The 25562-nt window shown below is 44.7% G+C and overlaps 2 long non-coding RNA genes across 2 annotated transcripts in view; one reads left to right on the top strand and one right to left on the bottom strand.

Moving 5' to 3' along the window:
• Nucleotides 1–24672, bottom strand: part of LOC146347876 (uncharacterized) — a 33995-nt gene extending 9323 nt beyond the window's left edge. The window contains exon 1 of the long non-coding RNA XR_014789906.1: nt 24420–24672. This is a non-coding gene — a long non-coding RNA (uncharacterized LOC146347876). The remainder of the gene's footprint in view (nt 1–24419) is intronic.
• Nucleotides 24396–25562, top strand: part of LOC146347875 (uncharacterized) — a 44785-nt gene continuing 43618 nt past the window's right edge. The window contains exon 1 of the long non-coding RNA XR_014789905.1: nt 24396–24521. This is a non-coding gene — a long non-coding RNA (uncharacterized LOC146347875). The remainder of the gene's footprint in view (nt 24522–25562) is intronic.

Raw genomic sequence — 25562 nt, 5'->3', positions numbered from 1 at the left:
GAAGAAGAGAAGTTTCCAGCAAAGGCTCCCCACCTCTGCGTCAGCTCAAAAGGGAGAAGGTGGGACTGTACACCCCTTCCAGATCCCTTGACAGACAAGGGCCTTTAGCCTTTCAGCAAGGCTTCTGTCTAAACAAAGCAGCACTGCTCAGCTTTCCAGCCATGACGCATCAACCTGGGCAACTCTTTTGCAAATCCCACGCTGCCTCTGTCAGGTTCTCACAGACATCTTCCAGCCTCCCTGCCCACCATGGCTAAACCAGCGGTGGACAGGGAGTTGGGTGACTCCCCCTGGCTCCTCTCTGAGAACACTGGCAGAGATAAGCGCACACAGACTTCGACATTCTAAAAACTGAATAGGCCTAAACTCTTCCAGTCTACTTCTAATCAAATCTTGGCTATAACTTACAAGGCCTACGGCATTACTGAAGCTGGGCCTTGACATAGACATTGCCAGTGCTTCTGAGCGTTCAATGGGTCTAATTGGAAATCTCAATTTAAGCTATTTCAAACACATTAAAAACAACAAAACTATCTCTTTTTCAAGGAGAAAAGGAGAGAATCAACTATGATCCCCTCCCCTTCTGCAAAAGTAAACTTAAAGCTACAAGGCAGTTTTGAACTGTATGGCTCTTAACAGCAAGGGAACAGCAATTGTTCTTTTAATGCTTCTCAAAGAAGGACTAAGGAAACTGAGGCTTGAGTCTGGGGAAAAGCTCTTGGGGCCCTCCATCACTAGTAGGCAGGCTAGCCGGGGATTCACAACATGACACACACGCCCTCCTTCTCCCTCAACCTGGTGCACAGAAACAAAGTGCCTAAACTCAGGATGCTGCAGGGAGATGGGGGTCGCCTTATACTTGCATTCTTCACGCAGCCATCACTCTTCTTTGGGAGGCGGCAGGGTGATTTGCAGGGCTTGAAAGTAGAGTTTCACAGTTTTTCTTTTAAAAAATGTAAATCCCAGGTTCAACACAAGACATGATGAGATACAGGGCAACCGAATCTTTGCTTTCTCAGGGGCAACAAATGACTCAAGTCAGCTTTTTTTCGCTGGAGTCTCAAACTGGAAAACAGTCCTAGTTTGCAGTCGTAGTATCACTTACAGCGTCAGCCAGCCAGCTATGCAGGTCTTGGTGTTCTTGAACACAGCTACTACGATATCTTCTTTTTCTCATTCAGGTTGGGTATCCCAGCTTACACAGTTTGTTTGCAGCTTGCAGAAGCATGGTAATAGTGTTTTGGCTTGGCCAGGAACATACTGTATGCTGTCAGGTTTCTCGATTTCTTCAGCGCACATGCTCAGGCAGTCTGACACTGGACACCCAAATCAGTGAGATTTCTTGTGCAGGGAATCCCATGGCAAAAGCTTAACGGTTACACTCTTCAGAAATCATATAGCTGACGGTCAGTAGCTACAGGCTCTATGAAATTCTAGTACAGTTCACAGTTAAACACTGTTACCTTGACAGAGATCTTCAACGTGGTTTCTCCACTTCATTCTGCCTTGGGACCATCCTCTGGCGTGCTTTCCGCTCTAGGAGGGGTCTAGCCTGTGCCCTGGGTGCTGCTTCTTCACCTTCACTCCATTCTTCATCTTCATCTTCTGGGTCTTCGTCTTCAGTTTCCACTCTTAGGGATTTCATCCCAATCAGGCGAGGTGATGATGGTGCCCACCCCAGAAAACTGTGGGCAATTCTTCCGAGCTCAGCGTACTAGTTTAAGGGCTACTTCTTCACCCTCATGCTCCCATGCCTTGTTGGAGGCCAGGCTGCCTTGCAATGTTTCTCTAATTAACATCCTTGAATCTTGCTCTTTACTCAGCTCATCCTTGAGCTTTTCTGCTGTTTCCTCTCTCCATTCTGACTCCTTCTGCCTGACAGTTTGCAGTGCTGTCAGCACAAGCCATGCCAGAGTTCCTGCACCCTGCGTCTCTTTAGCTGACCACTTTTCCAGCTGCAGAGATTTCAACACAGTTTCCAGAGCCACTGGTGTGCAGTCCTTCATGGCTTCTGGGCATGCTCCTGGTCCGCTCAGGACTGCCGATGGCTTTGCAGCTGGACCCCACAGCTCCAACTGTGGACAGTCTGGGAGTCAGTTTAACACGCTGACTACCACATCCTCCTTCCCTTGGAATCTGAACATACATAGCAGTATTCTTGGTGCCCTGCTCGCTGCACCAATTGTATTGCCCCTGCAGTAGGCTTCACACTCTTAATTTACAGGTGCCAAGATAGTGATAAATCAGATCCAGGTTTACTTACAAGGAGATACTTTATTGAGTACAATCAGCACACAGGCTTACCCAATGGTTGGATCAGACAGCTTCTCTGAACCCAGAGCCAGGGGGTAAAATGGGTCTTATACCATACATGTTAGCAGTGAGGCAGCACGACACTAGCAAGTGCCAGCTAGCGTTCATTCCAAGCATAGGCATAACAGTGCTTGGTCAGAAGGGACACAGTCAGAGCTTTCCCACCACAGACACCTGCAGCTTTAAAACAAACAAGCCTCACTTCCCAGGAACATCTTGATGAAATACCTTCTAGCTTGTTAGTAGGGAATGCACTGAGGCTGCCCTCTCGGCCTTATCACACTTTGACTCATCTGGGTAAATCAAGAGGCCTGTTAGGGAAAACAGCAGCCTTCTGAACCAAAGTCAGAGAGCATTATGGATCATCCAAGCCCCACAACAACTATTGATAGCTTGGTTCAAGCCTGGGGTCTTACAGATTCGCAGAAGAAAAAAAATGCATTTGACAGCATGTGCACATTTAAAAAATGCATATAAAAAAGTGCTTTTGAAAGATGCACACAAACACACTTTAATCAATCGGAGAAGAATGCATAGGTGCACACAACTGATGCATAAAGCTGGGAAAATATGCACCAAAATATGCATTGGTTTCAAGTGAAAAGAAAAATGCAGACTCCTGTCGGAATGAGCTTCAAGATAGAATTCAGAGAGCTTCAGCAAGCTCGAGTTTTGCTGATTCACACATCCCTAATTACAATGGACCCAAAGGGTGCAATCCTATGGGTTGCACCCTTGTTGGACAAAAGCTTCTGATCTTGAAGGCTTCCAAGTATCCAATGTCCTGCTGGGCTACTGCCAGCAAGGTAGAAGGAATGATGGAGGCAGTTTTCACCTTTGTCCCCATCCCACTCCTTTGGAAAGGCTTCTGAGCCCATGTAGTGGAGGTGTGCTGCCACAGGCAGGGCTGGGGCTGGAGAGGCTGTAGGATTTCTCATATCCTGGCATCTCCTCTCTCCTTCCCTTCCTGCCCACCACAACACCCCTTTTCAGACCTCTCTGAGGCTGTCTTTGTGATCTGTTAGTGCAGGCGCTGTGGTTCTTTTTGCAGCAGCTGTGAGGGGGCAGGGGGAGAGGTTGGATTCTATAGTCCCCCTTCTGAGGTTGTAGCGGTGTCTATGACCTCGGAGGGGGGACTCCAAAGAATCCTATGGTTCTCTAGTGACCATAGGATTGCTCTCCCCATAAGTATATTAGGCAAACTGTGCTGTGGTGCTTTTTTCACTGTCATCAGAACATATTACAAGAGACCAAACAGTCTGCAATTCGCTATGGAAGCATTCCAAAGGGTGTTGTGTGTGTGTGGGGGGGGTTAGGGTGGGGAGTGTTGCACAAAAGCCATGTAAATGGATTTTCACAGTGGAGCAAATTAACAAGGAGCACTGAAAAGCATCCTGCTGTAAGGATAGCAACGAATAAAAGCATTGTGTGTTTACTTCTGGACCCCACATTTCTCTTGGAAAGTGTACCCCAGTGGGTTACTATAGCTGAAAGGCAGCAGTAACCTTTGCAGGGAGCTTTATGTGACTATTTAGTCTGCTGTTCAATAAAAATACCCATTAGTTGCTTGCATTTGCCTCTTCACATGGTGTCTGTGCTCTTTATGAGACACGGAAGAGCCTCTGAAAGAAGACTATGCGGCTACACCACATGCAGCATTGAGTCTCCTTATAATTAATATTCTTACACATTTCTTTTGTGATGGGGAAATCAATGGCTCTATCAAATACATCATTATGAACAAACATCTGGCGCAAGAATTGTAACATTCTGGGGTCTTAAAATAGTAAACACATACACAACCCCCCCCCCCTCTGGATTGCTGTATTTGAGAAGCAGCTTCTTGTTCAGATTTTTGCATCAGTCATATCACTACTAAAACCTACAGTGTTTCAACCAGTAACAAGTTTTGCTCCTGATGATATGCAGGGAATTTTTCCAGCTGAAACTTCTCCAGCGGAGGGAAGAGCCCAATGCAACTGGAATACCTTCTACTTCATCATGCAACGTGCACAGCTTCAATCAGAGACTGGGAACTTTTTTCCATCCCAAGGCCCACATTCCCTTGTGGATAACTTTCGGAGGGCTACGTGCCAGCAGTGAGAGGGGCTCTCAGAAAGCCACCTCCTGCCCCAAGAAGTCCTGCATATGCAAAAGCACACATGATGATCCCCCCACCCTACCCCAGTAACAATTAGGCTATGTAGAAACCTCCCAGTGTGGGAAGCTTTTTTTTTTTCATTCCTAATTGCAACGGGGGCAATTTGGGGGCTTGCAGAAGGGGAATCCTCTCTTCCTCCATCCCCATGTGACTTTCCCAAACATCTCCTGCTCCAGTTAGGTTTGAAAAAAGCCACTGATTCACTAGTGGAAGGCCTTTTTCAAGCCTAATAACCATGCCAGGGCGGCGGGGGGGGGGGGTGATTTTCAGGTTGGCATCACAGCACAAGGGGAGAAGGGATTTTTTCCCCCTCTCTCCCCAGCTGTAACCCCACCCTCAAACCACTCTCTTCACTGCTTGGAAAAAACAAAAAAAAAACGAACACCTTCCCCTTGCCTCCAATGGGAAGCTTTTTTTCAGTTCTAATTACCGTTCAGGGGGGTGATTTGGGGAGAGGGTCACATTGGAAGAGGGTTAACCCTTCTGTCAACAGCTGTGACACAGCCAAAAAATCACCCCCATCCTCCAGTTAGGCTTGATAAAAGCTTCATAGGCTGCAATGGAAGGCTTTTTTCAAGCATAACCTCTGCAGGGAGCAAGTCTGAGGGCTGGTCAAGAATGTCCCATTAGTTTCAGGAGTCCCCCCAACCTGCTTGTTTAGAGGTACTGTTTCCCCATTTACAGTTGTGTTGAGCTCAGTCTGTTTCCAGTTCATGTCACCTTCGCATAGGTTCATTTGTAAGCCTGCCCTGTCCCATTTCCGAATTAATCTGACTTTTTAAAAAAATCTACATGGAAATTCTTATATATTTTAATGTATTTCCCCTCAAAATATGCATTTCTAGGCACATTTTATCCAAAAATATGCATTTTAAATGAGTTTTCATATACTTTTCAAGTGAGGAACCATCCTATTCAGAAGTTCTGTTTCTGATTATACTCAACACACAAGGAGAATGAACACCCCAGCTCCACCCCTCTCCACCTCAACTCATGGAAGGTGACTATTTGAAGAAGAGAGGTTCTCCATGTGAACCAGAAAGCTCTCCACAAGTTGAAGGTGACAACAACATGTGTGGAGGAGTGCAGGACTGGTGTGCTCCCTCACCTCACAACAGTGTTGAGTATTACCAGAAATGGAATGCCTGGATAGGGCTAATCTTGTCACAACATTCAGAGAAGCATGAAATTTGATGGATCACTATGTTCCTGTCTTCACATTAGTCTAGGAGGTGCAGATCATGTGAATTCATATTGGAATTTGCGAATTTCACATATCTCAAGCATTCCTAGTTGTGTGTGTGTGTGTCTGTTATAAGAATTTCTGGCTGGAGGTCAGAGTAGGAATGGGTGAACATATAATGTTCAAGCTCATTGAGGTTCTCCAAATTTCTCCTTAAAGCTTGGTTCTCCTCCTTCACGTTACTGAACGCAAGCATCTTAAAAAACAAAAACAAAAAAACAAATCAGGAAAAATATGCATTTTCAATTGGGTAAAATCCACATTTTCAAAAGCGCACATTTTTACTGATCAAAAATGTGCATTTCCCCCCATAAGCTAAAGTGTGAGAAATGTGGATTGGGGGGGGAGGGAATGCACACTTGCACAAGTGCACATTTTCTGAAGTGCACATTTGTGCAAGTGCACACTTTTAAACACAAACGTAACTTTGGGAAATTGCAAAACATTCTCATGAATTATGTTCCTGTTCACATTTGGGGTTGGAAACAGGACATGTTCTCATGATTTGCGAAGAGGACAGAAATCCTCATACATCCTTAGGTCAGAGTTCCATGTTACTTTTTCTGGTTTCTGACGTGAACTCCATTAGATGCATTAGAAATCCTCCATGGTTCCGGTGTTCATCTCTGAGAATTGCACTGTACCTGCAAAGCAAATTGCTGCAGCTTTTATTTCCTTACATTTATTCACATCTTCCACCCAACTTGACATTAATCAATTTAAAGATTGATTAAAAAAAAAACACCTTCAAAAAGAAATCTTGGTCACACATTATTGCAGTACGTTTCTCTGTGTGTGGTGTGCGTGGCGCATGAGCCTACGTAGATGTGTGTATTGATAAAATGCTACAAACGCTTGTTCAGTTGCATGAAGATCATTTTGCCTGGTGTTTCACCAATGCATGGTAAGACACCACAGAGAAAAGAATTTGGATGCAGTCATATTCATAATCAGATCAAGATTGCTCTTACACAGTGTTTAATTAATTTGCATGTGCATATCAGTAAACCTGACGCAAATGAACTGAATGGGGCAGAAGCTGCAGCAAAATGTGCCTACTCGAGTTCTGGGAACTAATTTAGATAGTGGGTGAGTATGAACACACAACTTACCAAATGGTTACCCTTGGGAAATTAGACTGCTCCTTCAATTTGTGCTAAAGTGAGTAGGTGAACTAGAACATGTTCAGAGGAGGGCAACTACGATGAATAGGGACTTGGAGAACAAGTGCAATGAGAAAGGGTCAAGAAGTTGGGTGTTTTTAGCCTGGAGAAGACATTAAGATTCAGAGGTCATATGAGTAGGGATGCTGGAGAAATTTGAGACGGACCAAAATGAACTTGGATTTCAAAGAATCCAACTCGTGGAATCCTCTGCGGAGTGACCCCCTCAGGCCATGTGGAGTCTGTGAACTTCCGGATCTTCTTTTTCTTTTTTTACCTTCCCGAAATTTACACATATTTATTTGTAGGAAAATATGCAAGTTTCTGCTGAGGAACATTTGAATGGAATGAGGGACAACACACTAAAGATGACATGCTAAGGTAAATTATGTAAATTGTTACAAAACCTCTTACGTAATTATTTGCATATTTTTCTGCATGACAAAAAAAATGCATGTGTCTGAGTCTGCGAGCAGATGATGGAAGAACAAAAGGCACCTGACAATCTGTGAAACAGAGATGGAGTGGATTTTACACAGTCCATACATATGATAGCCATCTTCACTGTTTCAGTGGCCGCTATGTATATGTGGGAACAAAGATGCTCTCGGTTGCTCCAGAGGGTAGAAGTCAAACCACTGGGTTTTCAGGCTGTAAGAAAGGAGATTCAGCTAAACATTAGGAAGAACTTCCTCATAGGGATGGCAGAGAATTCCGCCACGGATCTCAGAGAGGCCGAATGCCAGTGCATTCGGCCCCCTGAAATCCGTGGCAGAATGAACCCCCCCCCGCCCCACCTACCTGGTGCTGTTCGCACTGCTTTGCGAATGGCAGCCGCATCTGCGGCCACCATTCACTTCATGCCTTTTCCCATGATAGGCTATGTAAATACTTACGTAGCCTATCACGGCTAACACAGGGGCCATAAATATTTACGTAGCCTATAACGGTGAAAAAAAGGGAACACAAATGGCGGCAGCTACGGTGGCTATGTAAATATTTACGTAGCCTATCACAGCGAAAAAAAAAGGGAACGCAAATGGTGGCTATGGCGGCTGCCATTTGCATCCCTGCGCAGCCCAGCAGCAGCCGGATGTCGCTGCGGGCAGACCCGGCCGGCAGTTCCGCGGCGTCACCGCGGAGTGGAGCCGGCCAGCAAGGATTTTGGGGGGAGGGATGGAGCGCCTCCCTCCCACCGCAGATGTCACAAAATGAAACAGGTGAGTTGTTTCATACATCCCTACTTCCTCAAGCTATAGGTAGGGATGTTGGAGAATTCCGCCATGGACTCAAAAATTCCGCCATGGACCCAAAGTCAGCCGTGATAGGCCCACGGGCGCCGCCATTTGTGTGCCTTATTTGGTCCCGGTAGTCTACGTAAAGATTTACATAGACTACAGCGAAAATAAGGGCAACGCTACGTAAATCTTTACGTAGACTACTGGGACCAAATAAGGAACGCAAATGGCGGCGCCCATGGGCACCGCCATTTGCGTACGCACTTTTTTTTTTTTCAAAGTCACCCGTGATAGGCTACGTAACGATTTACGTAGCCTATCACGGCTGACTTTGGAAATCTAGCCGTGATAGGCTACATAAATCGTTACGTAGCCTATCACAGGTGTGTGTTTGTTTGTTTTTTACTTTATTTTGTAATGGCGGCGGCGGCGGCAGCCGGTTGGAAGACCGGCCGCCGCCCCCGCCCCTGACGAACCACCGCCAAACTCCCACCGGGACCCGCCGCCAAGAGGGACAATTGAGGGAGGTAAGTCCCATCTGGGGGGGGTGGGGGGGCAGAGAATTTCACCAACAATTTCGGCCTCCCCGAGATTCGTGGAGAAATTCTCCACCATCCCTACGAGTCCCAGCTGAGCAGAGCAGAGCAGAGCAAGCTGCTCCAGCTGGTCCAGGGACTACAGAAGCAAGCAAGCTCCCAGAGAGCGAGCGACCAGAGCGAATGAACAGGGGGAGCAACCAGGAGTTGGCCAGGGGAGTTCGGCAGGGGAGGTCAAGGGGGAGGCCCCTAACATTTTTTTATTTTTTATTTTATTTTTTAACTATCTTTTTTCCATTTATTTGTCTTGTAATACACACTTTCACACAAGTGGGACTCTGCTTTTAACCTCTACTGAGTAGAGGAACAGGCACAGGCTAGTCTAGAACAATCACAAAGCTAGACACAAAAAGGGAAAAAAGGCTATGGAAGGACAAGACTCTCCAGTGGTGGTGACCTGCAAGGTGTGTGCAATGTTTGTTTTCTTGCCTGAGAACAACATGGCCTACACCTGCAACAAGTGCAAGTTGATCACGCTGCTGGAAGAAAAAGTAAGTGGACTGGAGCGGCGACTGTCGATCCTCCGGGGAATAAGAGAACACGAAGAGTTCTTGGACAGAATGGAGGAACTACAGCAGCAAAGGGAAGACAAGAAGCTTGAAGAGCAACAGCAAGATGAGGCAGTGGGAAATGCTGAGGTGAAGAAAAATGGAGTAGAGGATACTCCTTGGAAAAGGGTGACAGGAGAAGAAGAGCTAGACGCCAGTCTGCACCAGTGGAAGCAGTGGAGCTGTGGAACCGATTTCAGGTACTTGAGGATGAGACTGGAGGACAGCCTGCAGAGGAAGAATCACAGGGGAACCTACATGAGAATGAACAAGAGGCTGAAGGTCAGTCAAACAGAGGCGATGAAACCCAGGCCTACAACAAGAAGAGTGGTAGTAGTGGGAGACTCCTTGCTGTGTGGGATCAAGACCCAAGTATGTCACGAAGACCTGTGGAATTGCCAGGTATGTTGTCTCCCGGGAGGACGAATTAGAGACGTGTCTGAAAGGTTGCCTGCACTCATAAAGCCCACTGACAGGTATCCCTTTCTTCTCATCCATGTGGGAACAAATGATACTGCCAAGCAGAGCTACAAAGAAATCATGTCAGACTTTGAAGCTTTGGGAAGGAAACTCAAGAACTTTGGGGCCCAGATAGTTTTCTCATCCATCCTTCCAGTAGTTAGAAGAGGGATAGAAAGGGAACGAAAAATACTCCAGGTGAATGACTGGCTACAAAGGTGGTGCCGACGAGAGAGATTTGGATTCTGGGACCACGGGCTATACTTCCTGGAAGATGAGCTGTTGGCAAGGGACGGGTTGCACCTCACAAAGGATGGGAAGAATGTGTTTGGCCACAGCATGAAGAACTTCATCAGGAGGACTTTAAACTGAATCCTACGGGGAAGGGAGATGTAATGTTGGGGGTAACAATGGACGTAGGCGCATGCACTGCAATGGAGAGAACAGCTCTGATAGCGCTCAATAATAGTCTTCAGACACATGTAGGAAGAAAGCCAGACTATGAAGCACATGGTCTTCGATGTCTATATACTAATGCCCAGAGTATGGGAAACAAACAGAACAAACTTGAACTCTTAATACAAGAGGGAAATTATGACTTTATAACTGAGACTTGGTGGGATGACTCTCATGATTGGAATACAGCAATTGAAGGATATAACTTGTTCAAAAAGAACAGGAGCAACAGAAAGGGAGGCGGGGTTGCACTGTATGTGAAAAATACATATCTCTGCACAGAAATACAGGAGGATGAGCTTGGTAGCCCCATCGAGAGCATCTGGATCAAAATAAATGGAGCAAAGAATAAAAGGAACCTGGTGGTCGGAGTCTACTACCGGCCACCCAACCAAGGAGAAGACAAGGATGAAACTTTTGAAAAGCAAATAGCCAGTGTTTTAAGGAAGCATGATGTAGTAGTAATGGGGGACTTCAATTTCCCCGATATTTGTTGAGAGACAAATTCTGCAAAACATGGCCCCTCCAAGAAATTCCTGACTTGTGTGGCAGATAACTTCCTCCTACAGAAAGTAGATGAAGGAACTAGAAGATCGGCTATCCTTGACTTGATCCTAACCAACAGAGATGACTTAGTGGATAAAGTAGCAGTTACAGGAACTCTGGGGGAAAGCAACCATGTTGCACTTGAGTTCTTGGTTCTAAGGGAAGCAAAAGCCGAGTGTAGTCAAACGTGTACCCTGGATTTTAGGAAAGCTGATTTTAATCAACTCAGAACAACGATCAGTAAGGTCCCATGGCAAGCGACGCTAACGAGAAAAGGAGTCCAAGATGGGTGGGAGCTTTTAAAAAAGGAAATTCTCAAGGCACAATCACAAACAATTCCAACAAGAAGAAAAGGTGGAAGACAACAGAAGAAGCCAATGTGGCTTCACAAAAAGCTTAGGGATGACCTGAAAACAAAGAAGGACACATATAGGAAGTGGAAAGAAGGCCAAGCAACAAAGGAAGAGTGCAGGGAGATAGCACAGAATTGCAGGGATGGCGTCAGGAAGGCTAAAGCTGAGAACGAGCTGAGGTTAGCGAGGAATGCTAAAAACAACAAAAAGGCTTTCTTCAGCTACGTGCATAGTAAAAGGCAGAGGAAAGAAATGGTTGTTCAGCAATTAAATAAGGATGGCAAAATGATAACAGATGACAAAGAAAAGGCAGAGGTGCTCAATTCCTACTTTGGCTTAGTCTTCTCCCTAAAGAGGGTCTATGACCCCCCTGCCAAAAGCGAAGTGCAGGCTGAAGGGGCAGGATTGCAGCTTCAGATGGATAGGCATATGGTCAAGGAACACCTAATTACTTGGAATGAGTTCAAATCTCCAGGGCCGGATGAACTGCATCCTAGAGTAATAAAGGAACTGGCAGAAGAACTCTCAGAACCACTGTCTATTCTCTTTGAGAAATCATGGAGGACAGGGGAGGTGTCAGATGACTGGAGGAGGGCTAACGTTGTCCCTATCTTCAAAAAGGGTAAGAAGGAGGAACCTGGGAACTACATACCAGTCAGTCTGACATCAATCCCTGGGAAAATTCTGGAGCAGATCATAAAGCAATCCATCTGGAAGCACCTTGAAAACAATGCCGTGATTACTTGAAGCCAACATGGATTTGTCAAAAACAAGTCCTGCCAGACAAATCTGATCTCATTTTTTGATCAAGTAACCTCCTTTGTAGACCATGGGAATGCTGTAGACATCATATACCTCGACTTCAGCAAAGCTTTTGACTAAGTGCCCCATGATATCCTGATGAGCAAACTAGCTCAAAGTGGGCTAGATGAAACAACGATCTGGTGGATCCACAGTTGGCTACAGAATCGGACTCAAAGAGTGCTTATCAATGGGACCTTCTCAAACCGGGGAGAGGTAACGAGTGGGGTACCGCAGGGCTCAGTCCTGTGCCCAGTGCTCTTCCACATTTTTATTAATGACTTGGAGGAGGAGGTGCAGGGAATGCTGATCAAATTTGCAGATGACACAAAATTGGGCAGGATAGCTAATACTTTGGAAGACAGAAACAAAATTCAGAGTGATCTGGATAGACTGGAGCACTGAGCAGAAAACAACAGAATGACATTTCATAGGGATAAATGCCAAGTTCTGCACCTAGGAAAAAGAAACCAAATGCACAGTTACAAGATGAGGGATACATGGCTCAACAACACTACAAGCGAGAAGGATCTTGGAATTGTTGTCAATCACAAGCTGAATATGAGCCAACAATTTGATGTGGCTGCAAAAAAGGCAAATGCTCTTGTGGGGTGCATTAATAGAAGCATAGCTTCCAAATCCCGGGAAGTACTAGTTCCCCTCTACTCAGCACTGGTTAGGCCTCATCTGGAGTACTGTGTCCAGTTCTGGGCACCACACTTTAAGAAGGATGCAGACAAACTGGAGAGGGTTCAGAGGAGGGCAACAAAGATGATCAGGGGACTGGAAACAAAGCCCTATGAAAAGAGACTGAAAGAACTGGGCATGTTTAGCCTTGAGAAGAGAAGACTGAGGGGAGATATGATAGCACTCTTCAAGTACTTGAAAGGTTGTCACAGAGAAGAAGGCCAGGATCTCTTCTTGATCATCCCAGAGCGCAGGACACGGAATAATGGGCTCAAGTTACAGGAAGCCAGATTCTGGCTGAACATCAGGAAAAACATCCTGACTGTTAGAGCAATACGACAATGGAACCAATTGCCTGGGGAGGTGGTGGGCTCTCCCACACTGGAGGCCTTCAAGACGAGGCTGGACAGCTATCTGTCAGGGATGCTCTGACTTGGATTCCTGCATTGAGCAGGGGGTTGGACTCGATGGCCTTGTAGGCCCCTTCCAACCCTACTATTCTATGATTCTATGATTCTATACCCTGGTCCTCTCTCAACAGGCAAAGGGTGGGGTCATGATGAAGTAGATACAGACCTTTCTCAGGTCCATACTGCATATGAAACAGGGAAGCAGGCTCCAGGCCTGCTATTCTAGCACTGAGGAATATTGCTGGCTCCATCACAGCAAAGAGCAGTTGCCAGAAAAGCTGCATCAGGGGCATCAGCTGTGGCATTGAGTGGTGGCAGGACAGTAGCGGTGGCCAGGCAGAATAGTTTATGGCACAGCAGCAACAGTGGGCTTGGAGATCGCCTGAAGGGACCGGATGGAGGTGGGTCTGTCCATCCCTAGTGAGAGAGTGACACTGTGTGGCTCCATTTGTGTCTCTCCCACATATTGCAATTCTCCCTTTCCATGCACAAAAGGTTAAGACTGAAACCAGTTGGCTCACTGCATTGCGTTTGCACCTTTCCATGCCTGTTTTTTTCATTACTGACCAACAGTCAAATGCTTTATCCTTATAATCCATCGAAGCAACAGCTATGAGATATGAATAGCCCTGCCTTGCGCACTGTGACCCTGAAACATATTGTTAGTGAGGTTCGGTTTGAATCCTAGCCAAACCTGGAAGACTGGGATTTGCCCTATTAACCTGTGTGTAATGGGATCAATAAACTGGCCCACAAGTGAGTTGAATCATCATTCTGGATTATTCCAAACTCTCTGTCTCTCTCATATAAGTAGGGTGAAGAGATGTGCGCCTGAGTGCCGAGGCTGATCGCTTGCTATCCCAATACATTACCTGGAGAAGGTCTTTATGAGCTTTTCTTTTAGGTCATGCAACAGATCCTTTGAATTTAATGGCTGAGCAGGGTGAAAGTGGAAACTACATTTTGAGCCTCTAACTCTTTGGAAAGATTAAATTATTTACAAAAAGGTAGCTTCTACAGAACCTTTAAAAAAGCTTATTTAACACATAGAGAGGATAATAAAGGTTACTGTTTTGAATTAGGATTGTTGGTGTTTTATTTTTTAAGATTGGTATGAAATTGCATCATAGTGAGTGACTTCAGACATTTTGCCAAAAGGGAATTTCAAAGCAAATATTGGGTTTAATCATCAGGAATCTCTCAATATCCAAGGATACTTTAGAATACCCAAGAGTATTTATAACAACTTCTTGATTTCCCTTAAAAGTCCAGCAATTCTTCAGGGTGGGAGTACTCACAAAATCCTCCAGGTCTCGCATGAGGGACCTGTGGACTGCAGACCAAAGACAGCCCCATTTAGCCAAATAAACTTCTTCCCCAGACCCCACCCCATCTCCCAGGCCCCACCCCAGGGTTGCCAAAGAGGAAAGGGCTTATCTCTGATCTGCTGCAGAGCAGATATAATCTATTTTCCCTGCTCAGCACTGAGAAAAGGAATCTCTCTTAGCACCAGGAAGGTGAAATGAATGGTGTGTGTGTGTGTGTGTGTGAATGGGATGTGTTTTGTGTGTGGGTGTGAGTGTGAGTGTGAATGAGGTGTGTGTGTCTGTGTGTGTGAGGGGGGGATGTGAGGGAGTGCATGCCAGCAGTGGCTCCCCACACACTGGGAAATTTCCCCTCCCATTTTGGGCAGTGTGCCCACCAATCCTGGCATGCTGCTCCCAATGTCTCCATCTGGGGTCAAGTTGATTTTTGGACCAAAAATGGTTCCCCACCCCTGCCTCATGCAGCTCATCCATTTGCTCTGGCACAGAAACCTGATACTGACCCCACCTCCCTATGGGATTTATGATTTCTGAAATCCCTAACCCTGGCAGAATGAGCTGTCTCCATACCTCTAGGACCTAATAGTACAGCTTTATGCTTATGTAAGACATATGAAGTAGAGCTGTGTCCCAGTTACCTTGCCTAGAATGCTGCTTAAGTAGTTGCAGTGGAAGGCACCCTGTGTCGCTACATGAAGAAAGGGATAGGGTCAGTCCATCGTTGCACTAATGCATTATGAGCGACAACCCAGATGCCCTATTAAACTCAACGGGACTTACACAGCAACCCTACGTATGTAGGCGGGGGCGGGGTTTGTAGTGGAGTGTCTGCCACATCCACAGCCCTGCCACTACACAATAGCAAGGGTGGGAGGGGGCAGTTTTTTGCATGTTGTTGAGCCAGCATTTAGGCTTTCCATCTTTTCCCTTTCACTGAAAACAATGGGAGGGAATAAATGACACCAGCTCAAGAGCACACATTATTTAAGGCCTGGTTTAGCTTATGCCCAGGAAATGGTAGGGCTTTGGTCTTGCAGGTCCAAGGCCTCCCTCAAACCACACTGACATGCCGCTGATGCTTCCCCCCCCACACACACACATTGTTGTAGTACTGGCAACAGGGGAGCGATGGTGGTAGAGACTCCTACTGATGTAATGACGAGGCCTCCAGTTGCAGATCTCTCTTTGAAGGGGTGAACAAGAAGACCCTCGAGACCTTATAGGCACTGGGATACCCTTCCAGGGACAATAGAATTATGCCCTCAAGCTCATTTTTTTCTGAGTCAAAAAATGCTCTTTTTCCGTTCTTGACAGATATACATCCTGATTATGAATGGTGAGGGTGCCCGATTCTGTCTGGGAGTCTGGTAGACACCCCCCACCCCTGGGACCCTGAGCTGCACTCACTGAGCCCCTGCCTCATTCGCCCCCAGCGGCCCAGCCCATGCTTGCTGATCTGCCTGCGTTCACCTGGGCAGCGGTGGCAAGCTTTGCAATTGCTATTTTTGAGAAAAAAATGGCCACCACGAAAAAGCGCATATTTGCACATATACAAAATAGGCAGTGTTTAGCCCATACATGCCAGATTAAGATAGTTGCTTGCCTGTAAGCTTGCGTTTATGGGTGATTCATGCCCCCATTTTGCATACTGGCAAATATGCGCATTTTCACGATTGCCATTTTATTATTATTTGTCAATGGCGATTGCAGAGCTCAACGAGGCTGCCCGGGAGAGTGTGGGTGGCTGAGCAAGCAGCGAAGAGTTCGAGTGCAGGCCCAGAGGCAGGGGCTGGGTGGATGCCTGGAGAACCCAGATGGCGCGGGGCGTCTGCCCATCCCTAATCCTGATTAACATTTTAACCTTCTAATTTATTTATTTATTTATTATATTTTTAATCCACCTAATAACAAATGTTCCCTGGATGGATCCTTTTCTCAAACCCCAGCAAATATCCCATGATATTTAATTACTATAGAACACATTGTTAGTTTTCATTTTAACATATTGGTACATCCTATGTTGTACCTAATTTGCTAGGGAAAAAAGTCTTATAAGAGGAATTCGTACCTAATTTATTGAACCATTTTATTTGTTTGTTTTAAATAAAATGCACTTTGTAAGACTCCTTCAATCAGCACTTTAACTGGCTTATGCTTTCATCTCCTTGATGGAACATTTAATTCTGCACCTGTTTGAGAATAAAGTTATGTTATTTATTTTTATTGTCTACTGAGATATCTCAGCCCTGTGATGAATTTATTCTAGATATGCATTAAATATCAATAATCAGTAAGAGGTGCTGAATGGTATACTGAATATTCATATTATTTAAATGGATATTATGAGCTCTTTCAAATTCCAACAGTTTGGAAGAAGAGCAACTATTAAAGCTAAATGGTGCCTCACCCTTATCCAAGTCATTTATAAATACGTTCAACAATACTTGTATCATATTTCATCCTGCCTTTAAAGCTTGTTTCCATTTTAAAAGCAGCTAGCCATGTGGCATGGGGGGGCTCCTGTTTTGGGGGGGCGGGGGGCAGGATTTAAAGTCTTTTGGAGCTCAAAGGACTAGTTTCACATTTCTATAATGTTTGTTTTCCTTTCTTCCATGTTAGTCAAAGTTAAAATATTGCAATAAATAATTACATGGTTTGGACAAAAAAGAGTCTAACATAACCACCAGAAAATATATTAATATTCTAATTTTGCAGCTTGTTTAGGGTGCACATGATGTTACATTTGTAAATTAATTATGCGGTGGTTCATCTTTTGTGTGTTAAGTACCTTTACAAATAATGATGGGGGAGGGAGGACAAGGAAAAACCCATATTATCTGAAAAATTCATTTCACCACACTATTCTTTGATCTGCTTAATATGTGCTGTGCATTCATTAACTCTTCATTATATTTTCATGATTATACTCTCTGTGCTGCTGAAGCAAAGCCAGCTTCCTTGAGGCAAACGTTTGCAATCTAAGAACGTCAATTTCTATAAACATAATCAATCTTATGCATGAAATTTTAATAGCAAGGAGGGAAAAAATGTCGATAGCAACATAAATTTCAGGCTCCTTGGTCTTCACTAACCAGCACCATTCTAATTTGCAACACAGAATAATTACAAGCTACCGATGGACAGTGTGGTCACATAGATTTCATGTTACATTAAATTACATTAGATTACCATGAAATATGACTTAACATTTGCAGGTTGAAGTTGGATTTTTTAAAATATATAATATTGATATTATGGGACAAATACAAGTAATAAAGGCTGTAGGGCTGAGCTGAAATCATACACCGTTTTTCTAGGACATTCACATGCCAAAAATGCTTCGCTTTCTAAAGGATTTTGTTCTTCACCCATTTGTTTACATCTTTTTGTATATTACCTATTTGTTTTGTATTTTACTTATTTGTATATTATCCTTTAGCAAGGGAAGCAATGGGGAGACCAGCCTGGCCCCCTGGCCCTGGCTAGAGAAGGAAAGCTGCTCCAATCTGTGCTTTTGTCTTCCCTCCCCATTCCTTCTGAATCATATCTATTATACTGTGAGACTGTGGGCAGGGACTTATCTTTCAATATCTGTACAGCACTTAGAACATTGTAGGTGCTTTATAAGTGTTTATTATTGTTGTTGCTGTTGTTGTTGTTAATGTTATTTTTCATTTCATTTCCTTCACCTCCAGAGATGTTATCATGTGGCAAACCCTGACTGGCTTTGTAAGATAATGATATCATTCCATTCACTGTATGATTCCTACTTGTTTGGGATCACCCCTGTGATTAATCCAAGAAACATTGCACTCAACTATAATTGACATCCTGACAGCTGCACTTTCAAGTGACTCCATCACCTAATCTATTTTGCTATGAATGTCGGTTCCATATATTATTTGCTTCCTCCTCCTCCTCCTTTTGCTTTCTCTTGCATTCAGTTGCTTTTAAAATCTCAAGTTCTTTCCCAAATATGAAGAAATTTGCCAATTTTGGTAAATTCTTATCCAAGACAAACAGAAACAAAATTCTCCCCTATCTGCACTAGTGGCCAAATTCAAGAGGTACAGCTATTCCCAGCATGGAGAGGGCCCCTGTTGTGCCTGCCTGTCATATTTCTGTTACAGATGAGGAGCCTGGTTGAGGGCTACTCACAGTGTCCAAGCCGCATGGTAGACTTGGACATAGTGCTAGAAGTCTCTTCTTTCTTGAAATAGAGCTAGATACAGTCTTGCTCAGTATGGAAGAAATTCACCATCTCGGGTACAGGTGGAAATGTTTATACTCCCCTGTTCAGCTGATATACATACATACCGCTTGGTGAGAAGCCAACAATCCTACTAGTTTAAAAATGTTTGGCTTTATGCAGAATTTCTGCAATTATGAGAAATTAGTTGTAATTGATGATTATTTGGGCTGTAATTTGGGTGTATTTTTCCCACTGATGAAGAGCATCTCAGTCGAAACACGTATGGGACGGGGCACTGTAAAACTTGTATAGTCTGGTATAGATACCAATTATCATAATATGTATGTAGGGAATACTTGAGGACTGTTTATAGATATTTTAAACCTTGTTTGCAATATTTATTAAAACCTTATTTTTAATTGTATATGAGAGTCAGTTGCATATTTAAACTATATATATATATATATATATATATATATTCTCCTATAACCTATATTGTTTGGTGGCCTTTTGTGTGCTTTAGGATATTACCTTTTCTGTGAGAAAATTCTGATTGAAGACAAATGTAAACAAAATTCTCCCCTATCTGCACTGGCGAAATTCAATAGGTACAGCTATTACCAACATGGAGAGAGCCCATGCTGTGCCCGCCTGTCATATTTCTGTTACAGATGAGGAGCCTGGTTGAATGCAGAGGGATTCAAACCCAGACTTTTAAGAGCTACGCACTCAAAGTCCTGGGCCTGTATGGACAAACCTGTCAGTTTCTGTTTCTCCCACATTTATTTATTTATTTATTTATTTGTCTATCTCATACCCTTTCTATTTCAAATATGAAGAAATTTGAACATTTTGGTAAATTGTGTTATCAAAAACCAACAAATGACATTCTCACCCATTCCTAGCTACCTTTGAATTGGCCGATTGAGAGCATCGTCAGAAAATCCATCCCTATCTCGAAGTGTCTCTACCTCTTACACAGGTCAACAGGTTCAGATACTACCTGAGTGACCTTAATGGTACCTTTTGAATATTGGCAGCTGTGCTGCCTTGGCCTTGTACAGCTTGCCAGATGTCGATCAATCAATCAAGAGGCAAGAAGCATCCCTGAACTTTATTTTAACTCCCCTGAGTCAAACTATGGTTCTCTTTGTGCTGACCCACAAAGTTGTGCCTGACTCCAGGCACTTAGATGTTAAGTCACTTGTCCCCTTGGTTTTGAACCATATAACTGCCCTATAGTTCAGGCAGTAGTTTTTCATTGTTTTATCTTGGGGATCCCTTATGCTTGTGGCTCTCAACTCTAAGAATAACCCACAATACAATTGACTTCTAATACCGTTCCTCATGACTCTTCCCTAGCATGATTCTCAGCTCCACTCTGGTACCTAGCCCACACGACCAGGTCCAGAACCCCTGCTTTCTTTTGGGACCACCCTGTTGCCATGTTTACCCAGGGAGATCCATTTACCTTATATACCCAGAAAGTTTTACTTCTGGTAAAGCATCCATTGATCTCAGAGTCAGGTTCCATACATGGTTGGAACACAGGTTGACCTATGAGGACATGGAGGCAGTTTGCACCCTTTGTATGAGTGGCTGTCTTTGAGTCCAAGGGAAGTGGCCAATCGTAGAGTGCAGAGCATTGGGAAGTGACAACTAAAGGGCTCAAGCTGAGTGCAACCATTCTTTATCTGATTGGGAATCCTAAGAAGACGCACAATTTTCCGTGCTCTCCATCCACATTCTGTTGTTTTGGGGGGCAATCAAAGCAAGTTGACTGCAGCATCCCTAATAATGGCTAAGCATCCATTTGGTCTCCCCATCTCCCCATCGTCGGCCAACCCCAACGTGGCACATCCTGTTGCCAAGAGTGAGGTATACGATTTCTTAAATAAATAATCTCTCTCTCTCTCTCTCTCTCTCTCTCATACACAGACACACACACCACTCTGTCTGTCTGTCTGTCTGTGTCTGTCTGTCTCTCTGTCTTTGCAATCAGAGGTACAGCACTTCTGAACATTGAGCTCCTATCTCTAATATGCATATAAGAAGAGCCATGCTGGATAAGACCAAGGGTCTAGCATTCTGTTCACACAGTGGCCAACCAGCTGCCCATGAGGAACTCACAAGCAGGACATGAGCACAACAGCACCCCCCTGCCCAGCTTCCCCAGCACCTGCTGTAAATAGGCATACTGATTCTGATACTGGAGGTAGCTATAGCCATCATGAATAGTAGCCCTTGATACCCTTATCCTCCATGATAATCCTTGATACCCTTATCCTCCATGATAATGATGATTACATCCCTTGGAAGCAGGAACCATTTGCAGCCCTGCCCCCCTTTCACACATACACAAAAACACCCCAAACCATAACATCAATGATAATGATCATGATTAAAATATCATGTGATATTCTCAGAATCACACAGAAAAGCAGCCTTTGGAATACAGGAACAAGTTCACACCCTGCCTCACCAATCCATCGTGTACAATTGTTTGCCAACCCTGATTAAAAAATAAATCTGACCATGGGTAGTTTTATACTTTAAACTCACTTAAATTATATCACAACTATGACTGCAGAAATAAAATGGAGCTTTCTTCTGCTATCCTGATGCTGAACACATTTACTTCAGAATCAGCATCATTTTCTTGTAGAAAAAGATAATCTTTTTCAAAAATAAAATGCTTTTTTAAAAAATATCCATTTGTATAGTTTCGTTTTGTTTTTGTTTTTATCTGTAAGTTCTACACTTATAAGTCCTACCCTTAAATGCGACCTAAAAATTCCATTCCAGCAGGCTGTGCTGAGGGAGATGAGAGAAGCAGCACCATTCCTACTGAAAGGCTGGCTGGGAAATGCTCGGAGTTGTAGAGCTTATTTCTGCCTAAACGTGCCTAGGATTGCATCCTATTTTTTCCCCTCATCCCTCCCTATTGTTTTTTCCTTGTGTGTCAGGTCTTTTTAGATGGTAACCCTGCAGGCAGGAATTATCTTCACTTACTGTTTATTTGAGTTCAATGCTCATGTGGTTTGTTGGGTTGTAAACTTGACTTGTCTAAAGCCTTTATAGCATGTTTGATTAAATGTTCCTCCTTTTGAATTGTGTTCTTGTATGCACCATGCAATATGTAATGAGAAACAGCTACGCCACATGGCTTCTCCATCTTGGCTCTGTGTTTCCTCCTCCCTCCCAATCCCCTTTCCTGTTATGTCTTTTAGGATGTAATCCTGTGGACAGGGGCTGTCTTATTTCCTATCTTTGTAAGTCACCTTGGGAGGCTTTTGAGCTAAAAGGCAGAATAAAATGCAATAAATAAATAAATAAATAGGCATGCATACAATTTCAATCTATATGTCTCACTCAAAAGTGGTTTTGAAAAAGTGACTGGCAGTGCAGAAGCTTCTGTGATAAAAAAAAAAATGAAAATTTCAGAGTGCATGATATGACATACTTCTGATTCTGTTGTACAAAGAATCCTGTGTAACTGGGAAGTTTGCACTTTTTTTTTTGTTTGAATATGCAGAAACTGCCCTGAGAAGATGTGGAATTACTGTCCTTATACAGTATTTGCCTGACTTGAACCAGAAAGTCATGGATCAGCGGAGTGGGGGGACTTTAAGAGTGTGTTGAAACATCAGTGCCTTGCAGCATTTTCCCATCCCCTCAGCCAAGTCGATACCTTTCCTAATTATGCCTTGGAATACATGGAATGTCCCTTTTTTCATAGCAGCTGCACACTGGGTTGACATTGTCATCAAACTGTCAACCCTAAGCCCAAGATCTCTGGTTTGGTGAGTCACAAACATACAAGTGAAGTTGGGATCCCACCCCCCGCCCCTCCAATGTGCATCACTTTACACTTGCTTCCATAGAAATGCACTTGCCATTTTGATATCCATTTTTGCACTATGGAGTGATCCTTTTGGAGTTCTTTGCAATCCCTCTTTGTTTTAACTGCCCTAAATAATTTGGTGTAATCAGCAAACTTGGCCACCTTGCTGCTTAGTCCTAGTTCCAGGTCATTCATTCATTCATTACATTTGTTATTGTTACATTTATATCCTGCCTTTTTTCCTCTGGCAAGTAACCCAAGGCAGCTTCCATGGGCATCCTCCTCCTCCATTTCATCCTCACAACAACTGTGTGAGGTAGGTTAGGCTCAGAGTCAGTGAGAGGTCCAAAGCCACCCAGTGAGCTTCATGGCCGAGTGGGGACTAGAACTAGGGATGGCAGAGAATTCCACTACGGATTCCAGTGAGGCTGGATTCTAAAGAATCCTTTTTTTACCCGCCGTTTTAGCCTACGTAAATATTTACATAAGCTATTACGGCTAAAAAAAGGGAATGCAAATAGCGCCCACTACGCCATTTGCGTTCCCCTTTTTTTCGCCGTAATAGCCTACATAAATATTTACATAGGCTAGAACAGCGAAAAATAGGGGACGCAAATGGCGGCTGCCGTAGCCGCCACCATTTGCGTATGCCGTTGTTATTTTTTTTGCCCAGCCATGATAGGCTACGTAAAGACTTATGTAGCCTATCATGGCTGCCTGACTGGACGCAAATGGTGGCCGCTATGGTGGCCACCATTTGCATCCGCACCAGCCCATCCGTGTCTGGAAGTCCAGCTGCGGACGGCCCTAGCTGGCTGCTCTGAGGAGCTGCTGCAGAGCAGAGCCAGCCGGGCAGGATTCCAGGGGGAAGGACCGGATCGCCTCCCCCCCCGTCGAGGATTCTGGGGGGAGAGACAGAGTGCCTCCCCCCACACCGTGAACACAATCCGCGAAAAGGTAAGTGACTTTTGTACATCCCTAACTAGAACCCAGATCTCCCAGGTTCCAGTCCAACACTCTAACCGCTACAGCACACTGTCTTTATGAACAAGCTGAAAAGCATTGGTCCCAGTACAGATCCCTGCTATCTAAAAAGCTATCTAAAAGTGCAATATGTTTGAAAATATATTTTAAAACTTAAGCAGGAAAACAGTGAATACACTTTTAAGTTGTTAAACAAATGAAATCATGCCACACTAGAAGTCTTAAGATATTAATGGTTTATAAAGAAAATTAAATGCGGAAGAACATCATATACAGAAGTAAAATGTGAAACATGCGATGATTACAAAGAAAAATACATGTGTACACTATGCACAATACACTACAGTTTAACTCTTTCTAAGGCCTATTAAAAATAACTACAACAACAACATATTAGTAGGCCCAGTAGTAGGGATGTACAAATCCTACTCACCTGTCCATTCTGGGGCATCGGCAGCGGGGGGAGGCACTCCGTCCCTCCCCCCGGAATCCTCCCCAGCCGGCTCCGCTCTGCGGCGACTCCGCGGAGCCTTTGGCTGCTGCGGCCGCAAGTGGCAGCCTCTGTGCTGGCTGCCATTTGCCTGGCTGCCAAGCCGTGATAGGCTATGTAAGTGTTTACGTAGCCTATCACCACAAAAGGAAGCCACACAAATGGCGGCCACTAAGATGGCTGCCATTTGTGGCTGCAGCAACCCGGCAGCGGCCGGGAGACCAGCCAGAGTCGCCGCTGCGGCCGCATCCACTGTCAGGTAAGCTCCGTCCCGGGGGATTCTGCGGGGTGGCGGTGGGGGGAGGCCGTTCCACCACGGATTCCAGGGGGCCGGATTCTAAGGAATCCAGCCTTACTGGAGTCTGTGGCAGAATTCTCTGACATCCCTACTAGGCCCATGTTATTAGGCCCACAACATGTGTTAGTAGGCCCAAGTACGCCCAGCAGCAGTTTCAATTGAACTTAGCTGTACTTAAACATCCACCAATCCAAACAAATTAAATGCAGTGTTTGAAGCTTTCAGCTATATAGCAGTATGGTCCAAACTTTTAGAGAAAAGGAAGAGCATGAGGGGCAGGGAGAGGAGGAATTAAAAGGAAGGTATAACTACCTATCTGAAGCAGAGATCTGAAGACCAGGTTTTCATGGACCCAGAGGAAGGTTGAAACAGACCTCTCCTAGAATACAGAGTGTAGAACTCAGCAAAGTCCAGGTAGGGAAAGTTAATTCTGGTAGGGAGTGAAGACAATATTTTAAATTGAAAAGTGTTGTGCAGCCCATGCTTCATCAGTAAGGAAAATAAAATAGCAGGCAAAAACTACAGCAAGCTGTTCAGGTGCCTGGTGCCTGGCTCAGAGAAATGGGCTTGGGGAAAGATAGTCGCAAATAGTCGTTTTCTCAAAGCCAAGAGAAAACATTTTCAATAAGAGAAAAGAGGGCTCTTCTCCCAAAAAGGGAGGCAAGAACCAAAAACACTCTCAAAACAAATCAAAATCTGCTAATAAAGCTCAGAGTTAAGCAAAAGGTAAAAATCAAGCAAGCCAGGTTGGAACAAATGTGGTTCTCATCTTTTTCACAGGGCACTGTTGCTTTCTTTAATCCCCTGACAGCCCTCAATTTGCTCCTTTATGATTGGCTCTTTTCTGTAGTTGCTAACTGGAATAGTTGGTTCTGAATGACATATTGGGTAGGGATGTCGGAGAATTTCTCCACGAATCTCCGGGAGGCTGAATGCCAACGCATTTGGCCCCCTGAAATTGGTGGAGAAATGGTCCGCCACCCCCCTGCCACCCCCCCGGGATGGGACTTACCTTTGTCAAATGTCCCTGGCGGTGGTGGCTCCCGGCGGCTCCCGGCGGCGGTGCGGCAGCGACGCGGCAGCGGTGTGGTGGCGGCTGGTCTTCCAACCGGTCGCCACTGTTGCCATTTCCAAGTAAAAAAGAAAAAAAAAACACAAATGTGATAGGCTACGTAAAGATTTACGTAGCCTATCACGGCTAGATTTAAAAAAACACCGTGATAGGCTACATAAATGTTTATGTAGCCTATCACGGCTGATTTTTTTGGGGGGGGGAAGCGCGTACACAAATGGCAGTGCCCATGGGCGCCGCCATTTGCGTACACGCTTTTTTTTCCCCCCAAAGTCAGCCGTGATAGGCTACGTAAACATTTACGTAGTCTATCACGGCTGACTGCAGGGACGCAAACAGCGGCGGCTACAGCCGCCGCCATTTGCGCCCCAGCAGGAGATGAG

Source organism: Heloderma suspectum, chromosome 4, assembly GCF_057233095.1.
Source record: "Heloderma suspectum isolate Gila_16-S chromosome 4, 16-S_ref, whole genome shotgun sequence".
Classification (NCBI taxonomy): domain Eukaryota; kingdom Metazoa; phylum Chordata; class Lepidosauria; order Squamata; family Helodermatidae; genus Heloderma; species Heloderma suspectum.
This window is presented reverse-complemented; position numbering and strand designations above follow the sequence as displayed.